Source organism: Prionailurus viverrinus, chromosome A1 (genome assembly GCF_022837055.1).
Source record: "Prionailurus viverrinus isolate Anna chromosome A1, UM_Priviv_1.0, whole genome shotgun sequence".
In the NCBI taxonomy this organism is placed as follows: domain Eukaryota; kingdom Metazoa; phylum Chordata; class Mammalia; order Carnivora; family Felidae; genus Prionailurus; species Prionailurus viverrinus.
This window is the reverse complement of record NC_062561.1, coordinates 60483659-60501928: the sequence shown is the minus strand read 5'-3', so window position 1 is coordinate 60501928 and position 18270 is coordinate 60483659.

The window sequence follows — 18270 nt, the reverse complement described above, 5'->3', positions numbered from 1 at the left end:
CACCTTGTTCTTTCCTTCCCTCCCTTCTTTTCCCTCTGATTCTCTCTTCCATTCTGTGTACCTAGCTGGGCCCTACGTATAAAACGACCAGTCACGTGTATTCCCAAATGTCAACTTTACAAAGTGACATTTGGAGCCTATAAGCCAATTATATTTTATTATCTTGTGGGTTGTTAAAAAATATCAAACAGAAAAGAAGGGCAATACTTATTGGACCTTCTTTAAGTTCTCAAAAACAACATGTTGTGATATACGGTGTTGTGTGTTGTGATATAAACATCAATATTAATGGAATAAAGGAAGACCTCTTTAATTATATAGTTATATCTGTATCTTTCTTTTTATACTATGTACAGATCTATTTATCATCTATCTATATCCATACATTCTCCATCTTTACATGCATATATATGTATTACTAATATTCAAGGTTATTATATCTGAATGATTAAGAATGACAGTTTTATACTCTGATTTACTTTTTATTGGAAAATAAAATTGAGGTATACATTATAATTAGAATTATTTTTAAAATACTACCACTATTTGATTACTTGTACTCTTAAAAAGCCCTTTAGTCTCTTCAAATCTGTCAAGTTAGCAAACTCACATCATTGATTCCACCTACAAAAATATGTTGTGAATTATACGTCAAAATTGGAAAATAAAAAAGACAACATCAAAATGAGCAGTTAGCAATAAATGTTAATTTTAAGAAAAGGAAAACATCACTGAAGCAAAGGGTAGAAGCTTGATCATGGATTGTTCTATTGCCCTTAATATAAAGAAATCATGACAATATATGTAAATAGGAAGAGGTACTTTCAAAAATTACTAAAGACATTAAAATGAGGGTGAGATCATCATGAACTATACAGCAACTAAGAAAAGATGACGAAAGGACACTGGATTTAGGCCAGCATACATTTAGCCTGATAGTATATGACTTAAATATCTAAAAACCATGAGGCCTTTATAGTTCATATATCAAAGCAAGACTAAGCACAATAAATAAACATTCTCTGCTCTCTACCTGACATGTAGAAAGAAGAGAGATGCGGTTTAGTAAAAATGTATAATAAAATGTGTAAGAAAGACTGTGCTCTTTTTTTTTTTTGAGAGAGAGAGAGAGAGAGAGAGAGAGAGAGAGAGAGAGAACATGCCCATGTTAGCAGCATGAGAAGGGAAGGGGCAAGGGGGGAGAGAAAATCTTAAGCAGGCTCCATGCTCACCGTGGAGCCCATGTCGGGCCCAATCTAACAACCCTGAGATCATGACCTGAGCCAAAATCAAGAGTCAGACACTTAATCCACTGAGCCACCCAGGTGCCCCGTGCTCTTTCTTTTTAATGGGAAGACTCTGATAATTACTATATATCAAAATATATGAATATAATTCTAATTTATTGAGTGGGTTGAACTTTGATGGAGTCAGTGTGCTGTTCCTCAATACTCTCAGAACCCACACTTTCTTTACAGAGAAATTGAGCTCCTCATGAATTACCTCACACAACTTCCTACCACCCAAATTACCTCCATTGATAACATATTTGCAAATATGTTAGGGGAATATGGGACCCTTCTCCTAATACAAGCAAAAGTCCTTTTTCTGAGCTTTATGTTTTATGTTTTGTTATTCTTTATAGCATCTACTAATTACTATATTTATAGCATATTTCTTACTATAGTTGTGACCTTAAATACTAGATAACATCCTGTTCTTGATATTTATGGGAACAGTGCCAATGATATAACAACACATTTGGTGATTAATATGTTTCTGGAAGAAATTTTTTATAATTAAAAGCAGTTTTTATATATTTACAAAGAGTTTTGATCGTGTTTTCATGTTAAAAATTATCAACTACTTTCATTGATCTATTATCATGAGCATAATATGTCACCCTTTTTGTTGCATTTTATGAGAAAATTTCAGTTCCAGCTCTTCTATGATAAGGTGTTCTACAATTGTACCCTTTTGAACACTCAGTACAACTTTGTTTCTGTCTTTATTTTAACTCTGAGTATCATTACTTTCCAAGACATCAAGTCCATTCTGCTTCGTTGATGCAATATCTGGACATGATCTATTAGCTGTGATTTTGAAGACCTGGTGTCCTGCTTGGTGGGGCACACCAGGGAGTGATCTGGAATTTCTTGCCCTAGGAGTTTCCTCTGTCTTCTGAGTGTTGCTAGCCACTGACCATCCTGTGTGTCACTCCTATCCTGGTAGCCATCCTCCCATCCCATCCTGCCCCTCCCATCCTAGTCATCTTTGTTTCTGACTTTAAAAAGCCCTAAAAAAAGACACCTATCCTTTCTGAGGGGAGGGGAAGGGCAAGCACACTTGGTTAGACTTATTATAGTTTTCTGACCAAGACACTCACTGAAGTGTGTCTTAGGATTCTTCCACTTCCCTCTTCCTGCCAATGCCTTATCTCAGGCTGCAGAAGCCCTTCTTTAGAGAACTTAAACAAGTTGCTCATTAGACTGAGGTGGTTCTGATGTTTCGGTAGGCTGCACAGGCCAACCAAAATCTAAGCCAGAGTCAATGCACTTATATCTGAGAAAATGAAACTTAAGAACAATCAATCGCAAACAGCTGACTAGGCTTTTTAAAATAAAGCAAATGCTTTAGTTATAGACAATCAAAAAATGTCCTTGCTTTGCTTCCCTCTTTTCTATAAAAACCTCCTTCCTAGTTCCTGTGGTGGAGAGCGCCCAACGACTTTTTGTTTGGCACCTCCAGATTCAAATTGATGTTGCCTCAAATAAATTGTTATAAATTTTAATGTGACTCAGTGTATCTTTTAACACCTTCAAATCTGTCCCTTTTGCTGTGGTGTCTCACATAAATCTTGGACTATTGTTTTCTCCCTGGAACAATTGACCGCATGACTTCTGTATTTCAATGATCCTTAGGATTTTTCTCTTCCTGAAGATACTACTCTTTATTTTCTCCCTGTCCCCCACTTCCACCAGTATTTGGAAAGATTTTGATGGGGAACAGAGTTTTCGTCTGCTACCTATATCTTTTCTTATATCTTCAGTCCTTACGTTTACAAAACACCAGTATTACTTTTTTTTTGTTTTTTATATACTTCTCATGTTTGCGTGTGTGTGTGTGTGTGTGTGTGTGTGTGTTTTCATTTAAGTAGCAAACACCTGCAGTTGGCATAGATAATTCTATATCTTATTTTAGAAACCTTGATGTTCAAACATGGTAGTGAGCTTCTCTTCTGATCAATGTGTTTAAAACATTCACCTCAGGAAAATTAAATTTTTTATCCAAATATATTCTTACATATGTAACATATTTTATTAGAAATCACAGATATAATTTATTACAGAAAAATAAGAAATGACAAAATATATTTCCCGGCTTTCTGAAGCAGAAACTACCATTTAGTTCCCTGATGTTGGGTTCATTTTGAGATTCAGTGATTCCAAGAGCCCCTGCAGCAAATGAAACTTTTGTGATAGATAGCCTCCAGCTGTTATGGGTTTTAGAGCTTGGCACTTCATTAACTGAATTCTTCTGGGCATGATGTTATTCTACCTACTCCCTCCAAGACATCATGTCTTTAATGAGTTACTTACCCACAAACACATATTTAATACTCTTAAGTGGGATCACTTTCCGCTAAGACCAGATACTGTTTTGTTAATTGTAGACTCACAACTAGACAATTTGCCACTCTCTCTCTTTCTTCTGAGCCTGAATAAAATAGCTGGAAAACCTGAGCAGAATCAGTTAGTCTGAAACATGGATAGATAGAACATGAACTTACGATAAACTTCCAGTACTGTCTTTATAGCGGGATCAGAATTCACCTTTATTATCAAGATTATTCTAATCTGTTTTCTCATGTTCCCACAGCATTTCCCTTCTAAGACTCCTGCAGTACTTTCAAGTATGAATAAGAATTTAAGAATAAAAGAAAAGCTCTATTTAGTGTCTCCGAGAAGAAGAGCAGAGGTAAGGCCTTGGTTGACTGCAGTTTTGAATATGTTATTTTTTTTTCTGAAATTTAACATAACTTTATTTATGTCTGACATACTTTACTTTTTGGTGTTTCCTGTTTCCCATTCCTCAGGATATGGTGGACTTCTGACTACCTCTGGATGCCAAAAGTCCGGTAGGTCTAAACCAGCTAAACCCCCACAATATACCATCTTTGTTTCTTTCTTACCTCTACCCCCATCAAACTCACATTGCTTTCTGTGAGTTTTTTATGGCTGTTAGATATGAAAACAAACTAATTGTTTCAAAAAATGAAATGGAATGTGAAAAATGGATGGACTGAATTAATTCTATAAAAGATGTATGCAAATACCTTCAACACAAATCTATTACATATAGAACATTTTAAGCTATGTGGGACATTATTTTTTGGAGTGTCGGGAAGCTATCTTTTAAATGATATCACACAACCTACTCCTGGGGGAAGACATAAAGGAGAATTTTAGGGAGTCATTTATCAAGATGGCGAAAGGTACCGTCAATTTTTTTAAATGCTTGATGTTTTCCAAAGCCATGAGAGGCCTACTCTGTGGTAAGAAAGCAGTAGAGAAAAGTAAAATGGAATAGAATGGAAAATTTCTGTTTCCTTCTCTCACTGGTGGTGCAGCATGGCAATATTCATCTTTATCTTCTTGTTCCTGTTGGTGTCAGATTATGGTTATGCTCTTGTGCTCAATAATGTGAATCTAGAAACTTAGGTTGAACTACATTTCAATTAGTAAATATGGCCACTTAGGCAAATTTATTTCAACTTACGAGGAAAGGCTTGAACACATGTGTTAGTAATTATGAACTATGCACATTTTATGTTTTTAATAAATATCCATGTATATTTGATAAGTATGCCATCTTAAAGAGTAACATTTGATATGTTTAATATTCAAGATAACATTCACAGTATTTAATGTGTGCAGATGCACACTGATCAAATGGCACCAGGAAGGTGCCTTCCAGCTGAATGAGCCTCTTGGGTAGTCATTCTTTCTTCCAGCAATTGACCAAATGATTGCACAAATTTGTGTAAGCTCACAAAATCATTTATAGACATTTATGCTTATAAGCTTAACTTATTTCATATGCTAAATGAACTAAATTAATTTTAATTTCGCATATGATACTTTACCCTTTAACTTGGAATTTCCTTCACTACATATAATACATAACTAAAATTTTATTTTGAAATATTAAAGAAAACGCATTGTAGTAGACTAATTCATAACATTTGTTAATTGGAAAATCCAACAATTAACTCAAGAGTGTTTTGAGCAACATGGTTATAAGATTGTTAAAACATTATATCTCATCTGATGAATACATTTTTTATACCTTCATAAAGTCATTTATTTTTCATAACACCACAAGAAAATAAGTCTCCAAGCTGATTGTTCTGGTTCTGTTGAACTTAACGTAGGCCCTTTATCCAAATATCAGGAGAACCACTGAATATTTAGTTTCAATTCATATTTCCCTAACAAAGCTTTTAAATGCTCAAACAAGAACATAAAAACTGAATTCAACAGTTAAAAGTCCCTATTTCCATTTAACTTAACTGATAACTTCTCAGGAGGTTGAGTGAGCTAATGGAAAGTTAAATAGGCCGAAAGAAGAAAACATGGGAGGTAAATGATCAGGGTTCTCTTTAGCTTTTACTCTTGACTGCCCACAGACCTAAAATGCTTTCCAGAACAGACACTGGAGGGTAGATCTATGTTGCAGGATTTTCAAAATGGAGAAAAATGCTAATTGTTTATTTAACTCAATTTCTTTGAAAGAGCTACAAGTAAGATACACATTTGAAAGAATTAAAATATTTATTAGAAGTAAATATGTATATAAATTATCTATTCAAATATGATATTTCTAATATATTTTGATGCATATCAACCTATCTTTTAAAATGAATTGTACACATTGTTTAGCTGTTTTAATATACAGAATAAATCAAAATCCAAACATTAACTATGATGGAATTACAGTAACTCAAATTATAATTTTTTTTTTTATTGAGGAAGAACAAAATATGCCAACGTATAATCATTTACTGTAGGGCACTCTGATGAGTGGAGCAGAATTTATTGTAGGTTTTAAAATTGTTTTTAGAACAAGTAAATTTAACATTTATTTTCAAAGAACTTTATTAAGTACACTGAGCCTATGATTTATAGGAAGTGATAGGTGATAGGTATCAGTTACTAGGAAATGAAGTAAATGCATTTTTAATTTTAAACAGTTAGTGAATATCTCTAAATTTAAGAAACTTCCACCACTTCCTCCAGCAAAATTAGATTTTTAAAGTCTGCTTTGTCTATTTTTCTTGTATTTTCACTTTATACCTATGGCTTTTAGTAATATTTGAAGTGACAGTTTTTAATTTTTGTGGGAGAGAAAACAAGTTTACCACAAAGGAAGGAGAGTAAATGATGCTGGAGAGGACTAAATATATAATGCCAATGAAGCAAAGTGGGAAATTAAAAAAAAATGTATATAGTGTTTCAGTGTTGAAAGAAGATGCGTTCTGTGGACAGACCATTGTATTCAGTGATTAAAGAGCTTGCCTATTTGAATGTCCTCAGGAGTAAAGACTAATTTTAATAGATGTTTAGAGAGTAAAAGCTCGGTGTAAAATTATTTGAATACTCTCATGGGGTGCCTGGTCATTTAAGCTTTTGACTCTTGATTTTGGCTCGATCCACGATCTCACAGTTTATGGGATGGAGCCCCCCTGAGAGCACAGAGCCTGCTTCGGATTCTTTCCCTCCCTCTCTCTTTGCCCCTCTCCTCCTCACACACTCTGTCTCTCTCTCAAAAATAAACATTTATGGGGCGCCTGGGTGGCGCAGTCGGTTGGGCGTCCGACTTCAGCCAGGTCACGATCTCCCGGTCCAGGAGTTCGAGCCCCGCGTCAGGCTCTGGGCTGATGGCTCAGATCCTGGAGCCAGTTTCCGATTCTGTGTCTCCCTCTCTCTCTGCCCCTCCCCCGTTCATGCTCTGTCTCTCTCTGTCCCAAAAATAAATAAACGTTGAAAAAAAAAATTTAAAAAAAAAATAAATAAACATTTAAAAACTATTTTAATATTCTCTTTTATTTATTTCATATAATTACCAGTGATTAAAGAACTCCAGGTTATTCAGGTGGCTGAGGAAAGAGTTTAGGGAATACTTTCCTAATGATTACTTATAGGAGATATTTGAAATATTATATTTTATGAGTCAAATTTGGAGATATTCCAGTTTCTGATCATCCCTGGCAGGGCTATTTTTGTCGAGACACATAAAATAAGAATGACCAAAACATTTTTCTCAAGATTAAATGAGCTGGAACAGCATGTGGAGGACTTATTTTAACAGACACCAATCAATCATGTCATAACAGAACATCTGTTGTACTGATGAAACATGTAGGGTGGTCATTAAGTCTGGAAACACAGATAATATTATTTTATCTGTATGGTAATATATAATATGTATGCTAAATATGTCAACACACCTATTCATTAGGAATAGTCATTTATGTTTCCAGAATCACACTACTGTGTTGTTAAAAGCAGGTCATGAATAATTAATGAGCATTTAAGTAACTTTCTTATAAAATGAAGTGATTATATTTTAATTAATTTTTCTTACTGGTTCAGTGTGTACATCATTCCCATTTCACCTAGTTTTAGTCACAGTCAGTCATTGGAGAAATATGGAAGAAAAGTAGGAGATAAAGAAATAGTTCTAATATTATTAGTAATACAATGTCAATCTATATCAAAAGTTCTTCATCTGGTGAATAAAGATGGAGGACAACTAAAGGTCTTGACTCTGATAAGTCTATAAGAGTAACATGTTTCCCTCTCATAACCGTATGAAAAAATTGTCTACTGTCTCTTTTCTAAAACTAAAACTTTGAGAAGTGATACCCTAACAATTATCCACACATGGGTGTAAGACAATGGAGAGACTTATGAGAGGCTGGAACATTAATTGACCATATAGATCATGTGAAATATTATCTGTATTAACATCCTTGGATTTTACACAGGCTCATTAGTATCTGGTGACAATCCAGTCCAGAGTTTCCCTCCCACTCACAATCATCCTAAATTCCACACATCCTGAGTATCTCAGCCTTATTTTAGGAGCAGTACCTTGACAGACAGAGTTATTTAAAAATTTCCAGCACAAATCCAAATCAGTAAGTGCCTGATAAAAATGAAAGGGATTTATTACAGTCACAATACTGAAAGAAATGACAATGTGAATTCTCTCTGATATTTCTGTATGTAAAATAGATTGGCATATCTTTGTTTCATGAGGCTTAAAGCTTTTAAAGTTGGTGGTGGTGGTGCTGGTGGTGGTGGTGGTAAGCTCTTTTTAAAAAATAATACTAAATAGGGTACCTTGAAAATGTTATGGAAGAGATGATAATGTAAACATATTTATGGGTTTTGCTAGGGTCTTAGAAAGGTACCATACAGATGTTACATAATTAAAAAAAAACTATATAAGTAAAAATATGGAAAATCAATAAAGCTAATGTTCTATGGTTAGAGAATGTATTGGACTTGTAAGATATTATTTGATTTAAGTCAGACAGGGATACTTTTCACAACTTTGAATTAGACACCTTGTACTCAATAACCCAATTAAAATTTTTTCCCTTGAATCTTTTATATGATTTCATGGTGTCTCTGATCAGAGTTCAAAACAAACTAGTACCTAGGTTTTTATTTCAAATAAGATATTAAAAAAGAGCAATAATTAGTATAGTAAAACATGTTAAAAATGTGGAAGAAAGTGATACTTCAGATACCCTCAAAGACTCAGGAAGGCATCCATCCATCAAAAGGATGTAACCAACAACTAATAGCACTAAGTTAGCAAAAGGTTACTTTGGGAAAATTAACATGGGTACAAGGGATATTAGTTGATAACAATTAAAAAAAAACTAACTTCTTTACTTTGAGAGAGGGGGAGGGGCAGACAGAGAGGGAGAGAGAGAATCCCAAGTGGATTCATGCTGTCAGTGCAGAGCATGAAATGGGTTCTATCTAAGGAACTGTGAAATCATGAGCCAAACTGAAATCCAAAATCAGACACTTAACTTACTGAGCCCCCCAGGCTCCCACCAGTTTTTATTTTTATTGTAATTTTAGTTATGGTGTTCTTTTGTGAAAGAATTTGAAAGTATATATGTATAAGTTATGAGCTGAATTGTAACCCCTCATAATTCATATGTTGAAATCCTAAACCCCAGTACTTCAGGATGTGGGTGTTTTTGGAGCCAGTGTCTTTAAACAGGCAATTAAATTGACCTAAAGTCAATAGTGTGGGCCTTAATCTGATATGACAGGTTGTGGGGGATAAATTTAGGAATCCCCTGGGCTTACATTAATGGGTTAACAAGGCATAAAGAAATCAAAGTCATAAAATGTTCACACCGGAGTTTGGGTAAACCATATTGATACTCCAAGAATAGGAGGGTGCAAAGACACCCCAAGAATAGGGAGGCACAAAGGTGCCAGGAATAGGAAGGTGCAAAGGCACCCCAAAATAGAGAGGGAGAGGCAAAGGTCTGAAACAGAAATGGCGCAAAGGTGCGTGCCCAATACATAGGAATGACAAGATTAGATATTCAGGGTGAAAGCACCCCAAATTTAGGACTATAGCAGAAAAGCTACTTTCATAGGAGAATATGGCCAGGTTAGGTAAATTGGTGAATTGGACTTTGGACTGCAGGCAAAGTAGCCTGGAGTGGAGACTGTTAACAAAAGAAAAGGTGTCTTGTTAACCCTGAGGTTATTCCCCCTATCTGTCTCATCCCCTATAAACAGGCATGGTGCCTCCTGTCTGCTGTTAACAACCATCTACCCATCTGCTGGGCATCTGGATTTTGTTTTATATTAACCCAAACCCCAAACACTGTATATCTTCAAAACCCCCCTTTTCCCTCACGTCCCCAAGTTAATGTTCCTAGTTTCTTTGTCTCTTTGTACATGTTCATCGTGTTTGTAAGCCTTCTTATCTGAGTAAATATGGGACAAGGATCATTATTGAAATTATAATAAATCTGAGCTCACTCCTAATTCTTTTTTTTCTTTTCAAGTTTTTATTTAAATTCTAGTTAGTTAGCAATATTTCTAATTATTTTCTCCATTTTTTTTAATAGGACTATCGCTATCAGAAAAAAAAAAAGTACACATACATATGTATTAGAAATAAGAATTGTATAAAGTCCACTAGGGGACTTCTGATCTAGATGGACATGGAGCACACTCGATGATCTTACTGCTTTCCACTGAGCCTCAGTAATTCTTAAAATATTTTAAATATTGGCAAATGCAGTGCCGTGCTCATAAACCTAAATTCCAGTGCTTCAGAAAAACAGAAACTATAAAGGGCCTATGAGAGATCAAAAACAAGTAGAAGTTAATGGGGAAGGGGGTAAGGAATGATATTTAGACAGGATACAGCAACTTATGGAAATGTAGCAGCTTCTGCAGAAGCAAAAGGAAGCCCCTCACACACAAAATTTGGTTCAGATGTGGAGACTGATGATGCCACACACACATCAAGAAGGTCTGAAGTATTTGTCACTGACATACTCGAGGTGTCTGGGGTCAGGAAGGCAGCCTCTTAAGCAATTCTTTTTTTTTTTTAATTTTTTTTTTCAACGTTTATTTATTTTTGGGACAGAGAGAGACAAAGCATGAACGGGGGAGGGGCAGAGAGAGAGGGAGACACAGAATCGGAAACAGGCTCCAGTCTCTGAGCCATCAGCCCAGAGCCTGACGCAGGGCTCGAACTCACGGACCGCGAGATCGTGACCTTGCTGAAGTCGGACGCTTAACTGACTGCGCCACCCAGGCGCCCCACTCTTAAGCAATTCTTACATGGCTCAGGATATTTTGTAGTGATTAGTGGTGAGGCCTGGGTGAGGGGTTCCCTAGGTAGCTACGAGCTGATGGGACTTGAATCATCCACTGGTGCCTCAGGACGGAGCACCCAACATTCTTACCCACTTACCCAGATGTAGGACAGACAGGAAGATGGAACATGAGGCTTAAAAGCTACCAGCCGTCATACACCACAAATGGGTTCAGACTTCTTATTAAAGTTATTTCAGAGAAATAAAAATAGAACAATACCACTGAGTCTGGGGACAACTGATGTGATTAAGTTAGGTTTCCAACGTAACTTAGGTTAGGCTACCAACATTTTTCACAGATCATTTCACAGGAGAATAAATTCAATGACTAGTAAATTTATAAAAGAAGTACCTAATCTCACTAATAAACAGAAATGAAATGAAGTGAAATAGTTGTTTTACCCATCAGATTGTTTGTTTGTTTGTTTGCTTTTTGGCTGGGGGTTGATAATGAGTCTGGTGGAAGATCCTGAAAATTGCTGGTGGGACTGTGGGTGAATACAGTTGTTTTGGAGCACATTTTGACATCCTCGGTAAATTGTAAGTGACCTAGAAATTGCATACCTAGGAAAGAGCTATTCAATGGCCCACCATTTCTCAGTGTGGAAAACTGGAAACAGACTAGGCCTTTAATAATGTGGGAATAGATTAATCATAAATGATGTAATTATAAAATGGCATAATACATAAAAAGAGAGTTTTCAAAAAAAAGATAAAGCATGATATCACATAAAATTTTATACAGTGTTTTTATATATTTCTTAATTAATTTGAATATTGATTATGGAAATATATTTATCTTTAAGTTTTGGAAATAGTTGAAGTGCTAAACATTTAGCATATCATATTGGCATTTTGGTGAGGTATGTATAACTGTAAATGGGCGATAAATAGAATCAAAGTATAAGCATATGCCTAGGTGAGTACTGTAACATTAAGTAGTATTATAATAAAATCAATTTTGTACTTTACATTTGAGATTTCATTATTGCACAGAAAACACAAAATAATACAAAGTTAAAATAAATATACTAAATAAGGAATTTATTGTTGATTTGTTCATTTCATATATTTTTCAAATATTTACTCTGTGTTGGTTAATTAGAATCCACACATGCACACTCCAAAGGTCAACCATATCATTTTTATTTAACAGAACGTATAAGTTTAACTCTCAGGTTAAAAGGCTAATTAAAACCTTAGGTCCTATAACTGAAAAATGAAAAAAAATTAAACTGATTTTTTTCTTATTACAAGTCAATATTTTACAAGACTTGTTACAAGTCAATTATTCCCCTTAATATTCTACTACTTATGTAGAATACATAGCCATTAAATCCTACTGAAAATATAATTCTAATTATTTTCAATATTGTTAGTGTTATAATGCAATTTAAGTATTTCCCTCATATTTTCTAAGGTATGAACCATTACTCAAAAATCTAGCCATTTCCAAAAGATTTGTGTGAATATGAAACATATACAAATGATCTACCATGCAAACTCAAATTTATGATACACATAGCCAAAGGACTAATGTATAAAACATTCCTTTAGAGAGTTTATGGGGAAAAAAAAACTTTATGATATCTTTCAATAATATATAGATATTGTTGACAGGAAGGCTAAAATTGATATAAAACCCTGTCCTTAATTTATTATTATACTAAGCAACTCATCTTTGCTAGGTAATATTTATGTACTATACATCCTCAATCAAAGGTGCTTAACTATGTGGTGGGATGAATAACAGCCTCTTGAAAAGTCCATATCCTATGAATTTGCTAATTTGCATGGCTATAGACGCATTACAGATATAATTAAGTACTTTGAGACAGGGAGATTATCCTGGATTATCCAGGCCTGCCCAATCTAATCACAAGTCCTTGAAAACAGAGAACCTTTCCTGGATGAGGTTAGAGTCAAGGAGATATCACTAAGAAGTAGTCAGAGAGATTATTGTTATCATTTATTTTGAAGATAGAGAAAGGGGAGCCACTGCCAAGAAATTCATTTTCTCTAGAGACTCTGAAAAGTAACGGAGCCCTGGCAATGCTTTGTTTTTAGCCCAGTGAGAATTGTGCCAGACTTCTAATATATGGAACTGTATATAACATAATTAATTTCTGTTTTTTTAAGCCACTAGGTTTGTGGTAATTCTTCTATACGCCAAATAAATTAATACAAACTGAAAGGAAGAAGGGAAGGAAGAAAGGAAGGAAGGGAGGAAAGGACCCTAAATTATATTATAAAGCTGTACTAATCATCACAGTATGGTTCTGGCATAAAAATAGACACATAAATCAATAGAATAGAATAGAAAACTCAGAAAGAAACCTACAGTCACATGGTCAATTAATCTTAGACAAATCCCAAAGGGAAAAAGAACATATCTTGAACAAACGATATTAGAGAAACTGTTTAGCTACATTCAAAAGAATGAAACTGGATCACTTTCTTACATCATACACAAAAATCAACTCAAAATGGATTAAAGACCTAATTGTAAGACCTGAAACCATAAAAATTCTAGGGGAGAGCAAAGGCAATAATGTCTCTGACATTGGCCATAGGAACATTTTTCTAGATGTGTATTCTGAGACAAGGGAAGTAAAAGTAAAAATAAACTATTGGGACTTCATCAAATTAAAAAGCTTCTTACAGCAAAGGAAAAACAAAACTAAAAGACAACCTAAGGAATGGGAAAAGATGTTTGCAAGTGACATATCTGATAAAGGGTTAGTATCCAAAATACATAATGAAATGACACAACTCTATACCCAAATTTCAACCCAATTAAAAGATAGGCAGAAGACATAAACATTTCTCCAAAGACATCCAGATGGCCAACAGACACATGAAAAGATGCTCAACATCACTCATCATCAGGGAAGTGCAAACCAAAAGGGATGAAATACCACCTCACACCTGTTGACATGATAAAAATGAGATACAAAAGAGGGACTCCTGGGTGACTAAGGCAGTTAATCATCCAACACTCGATTTTAGCTCAGGTCATAATCCCAGGGTCGTGTGATTGAGATCTGCATCAGGCTCTGTATGAAGTGTGGAGCCTGCTTAAGTTTCTGTCTCTCTCCCTCTATTCCTCTCCCTCATTCACCCTCTCTCTCCCTTTAAAACAAAAGTTAGTTAGGGGTGCCTGAGTGGCTCAGTCAGTTAAGCGTCCGACTTCAGCTCAGGTCAGATCTTACGGTTCATGGGTTAGGGCCCTGCATCAGGCTCTGTGCTGACAGCTTGGAGCCTGGAGCCTATTTGGATTCTGTGTCTCCCTTTCTCTCTGCCTCTCCCCTGCTGTGTTCTGTCTCTCTCTCTCTCTCTTAAAAATAAGTAACATTAAAAAAATTAAAAATAAAATAAAATTTAATTAATTAATTAATTAATTAAATGAAAAACACCAGAAAGAGTGTTGGTGAGAACGTGCAGGAAAAGGAACCTTCATGCACTGTTGGTGGGAGTGCAAACTGGTGCAGTCACTGTGAACAATAATATGGAGCTTCTTCAAAATGTTAAAAATAAAAATACCCTGCAATCCAGTGATTACACTACTAGGTATTTACCTCCAAAATACAAAAACATTAATTCAAAGGGATACACATACCTCTTTGCTTATAGCAGCATTATTTACACTAGCCAAATTATGGAAGCAGCCCAAGTGTCTATCAATAGATGAATGGGTGAAGTAGATGTGATATAAGTGTGTATGTGTGTGTGTATATATATATATATATATATATATACACACACACATATATGTGTATATATATACATTAAACATATTATATAATAAATATATATAATAATAACTTAATTCAGCTCTAAAATGAATGAAATCTTCTCATTTCCAACAACATAGATGGAGCTAGAGAGTATAATGCTAAGTGAAATAAGTCAGAGAAAGACAAATACCATATGATTTCATTCATATGTGGAATTTAAGAAATAAAGCAAGTGAACAAAGGAAAAAAAGAGAAAGAGATAAACCAAAAAACAGACTCTTAACTATAGACAATAAACTGATGGTTGCCAGAGAGGAGTTTGGGGCAGATGGGTAAGACAGGTGATGGGATTGAAGAGTGCACTTATAATGAAGAGCACTGAGTAATGTATATAATTGTTGAATCACTATATTACACACCTGAACCTAATATTAACAGTTAACAGTGTGTGTTAACAATACTGGAATTAAAATAAAAATCTTTATCAAAAATACAAATTAAAAGTAATTTTAGCCCATTTTCTATCTGACTTCATAAACTCCTGAACTTACAAATTATCTATGCAGAATATTACTTGCATATGAAATAACATTATATTTTCTTATTACATAGTTCCATATTATATGTAACAGTTCCTTTCATTTTACATAAAATTATTTTTCAGTAGCCACTGATCTTCAAAATTGAATTTTCTTACAAAATTATAAAATGCCATATTTGTTTGCCTGATGCCCATTGTTTATTTCCAATTTTTTCTTTAAAAATAATTTTATTTCACAATAAAGATATATTTATGAAATTTTATACCTGGGAATTTTCTTGTACAGATCATTGATGATGAGGAAAACAAAGGCAAGAAGAATGAAACCAAAAATGAATCTTCTTAAAACACGTGGCCCATTGATACACATTTGAGACATGCAGAACATGACATGCCTAAAGGGTCTATTGACTAAAGTTTTACTAGATAATAAAGGGCAACCTTATCTTGGCAATAGCCAGACTTTCAAGGTCCTGTAAACCTCACCTTCAACAAATACAAATTTCTTAGATTATTACTTATCATTTGCCCCCATTAACTAAATCAGACATTCCCCACAATCACAAGCGCAGCTCTTTCAGCCCATGGGTCCTGTCCCTGTGCTTTAATAAAAGCATCTGTTTGCACCATGAAACATCTCAAGAATTCTTTTTTGATCATTGTGCTTAGCAATCTTGCATCAGCTCATACGGAGTTAAACCCATCATACAACAGCACTTGTAGACAGATTCCTTATCTCCGTATAGCATTCCTTAGACCTTATTGTTAACTGGAATAAAATGAATTAGGTATAGAGTGTCAACATAAATGGAACCAACACTTGTATGGGGAAAAGTGTCGAATGGAAAATTAATAGGCATTCTTCTTTCTGTTATTTGATATTTAAAAATTATTATAATGAGAATGTATAATAAATGCTGATTTTACCTAGTTAGTCAAAATAAAAGTAATATAAGATCATTTAGATTGTTTGATGTATTGTTACACCACACACAGGCACACACGAAGTTGGTGCTTAAAACACGTATGAAATATAATTAAAATATCTGAGCCCCTTATAAGTAAGTGAAGTGAACGAACTTGCATTAAATATTATGTTCATGTTGAGAATTTATGATGAGATTTTATATTATGGCTTGAAGAAATTTCCTTGTAACATCTTTAAATATTTTATTTTATATATTTTTTTTAAGATTTCATTTTCTTAGAGCACTTTTAGGTTTACAGCAAAATTGAGAAAGTACAGAGATTTCTCATATGCCTTTGCTCCCATCCATGATGACTTCTGTCATGCATCTTCCACCAAAGTGGTATGTTTTTTTCATGATGAAACTATATTGACATATCAATCACCCAAAGTCTATAGCTTACCGTTAGAACTCATTTTTGGTGTTGTACATTCTATGGGTTTGAACGAAAGCATATGGACATATAGATATATTGATACTATTAAAAATTGTAAAATGCTGAATATAATCAAGTGGGAATCTTCCCCCCCCAATTTTATAGAGAATCCATTCGAAGTTTCATAAACATAAATTTATCCCACAATTATTTATGAACTTGTACATCTCTTTTCATAATATTTTTAGGACTCTTTATCATTATCTTGCAATTACTTTAATATTTAATTAGAAGTATACTTCTTAATTTCTTTTTTTTTAAATTTTTTTAACGTTTTATTTATTTTTGAGACAGGGAGAGACAGAGCATGAACAGGGGAGGGTCAGAGAGAGGGAGATACAGAATCTGAAACAGCCTCCAGTCTCTGAGCTGTCAGCACAGAGCCGATGCGGGGCTCGAACTCACGGACTGCGAGATCTTGACCTGAGCCGAAGTCGGCCGCTTAACCGACTGAGCCACCCAGGCGCCCCTATACTGCTTAATTTCTAAAAATATGCTGATATCATAGTAGTCATTTTGTTATTGATTTCTAGCTCTGTTATCATTTTTAAGAAACTGTACTCTGTATGATTTCAGTCATTGAAGTTTGTTGAGCATTGCTTTGACATATCCTATGACTATGTTTGTAAAAACAATATTTTCTTATGGTTAGAAGAAAGGGATATTTGTCGGTTGTAGAACTTTCTCCTCAAAACCTCTAAATGACAATAATACTTTGTTGAATTTTTCACTTAGTCAATGGCTGAGAGTTGTTTTAGATCCTTCTACTACGATTTTGGGTTTGTTTATTAACTTAATTAATAATCTAACTAATTAATTAGTTCTATATAATTTTGCTTTATTATACTGAGGTCCTATTATGAGCTGCACACAAATATAATCTTAATAATCTTCCTGATACCATAATTGCCTGATAATATGCCTGCCAATTCCATTCACTGGGCTACTTGTTGGTCTGGCTTTCTTTTTTTTTTTTAAATTTTTTTTTTCAACGTTTATTTATTTTTGGGACAGAGAGAGACAGAGCATGAATGGGGGAGGGGCAGAGAGAGAGGGAGACACAGAATCGGAAACAGGCTCCAGGCTCTGAGCCATCAGCCCAGAGCCCGACGTGGGGCTCGAACTCACAGACCGCGAGATCGTGACCTGGCTGAAGTCGGACGCTTAACCGACTGCGCCACCCAGGCGCCCCTGGTCTGGCTTTCTTGACTCTTACTGGGTTTGTTCCTGCTAATATTGCTTTGTCCCTCATAAAAGTGGTTATCTTTGTTTTTTGTGCTGAGTACTATATTGATAAATTACTTTTAGAAGTTATTTGATGCCTGATACAATGTTATATATCTCCACAGATGATTTTGCTTTGTTTCCTCAAGGTTTTGGGATACACCTGAAACCAGTGTATAATTTGGTATGCAATGGAATCAGATTAATTTAATTCTAGGTTTGGAGATTTTTTAAAAATGTTTATTTATTTTGGGAGGGAGAGAGAGAGAGAGAGAGTGGGGGTAGGAGCTGAGGGAGAGGAGAGAGAGAATCCCAAACAGGGTCCACACTGTCAGCACAAAGCCTGACACAGAGCTCAATTGCACAAAATGTGAGATCATGACCTGAGCCAAAACCAAGAGTCATATACTTAATCCACTGAGCCACCC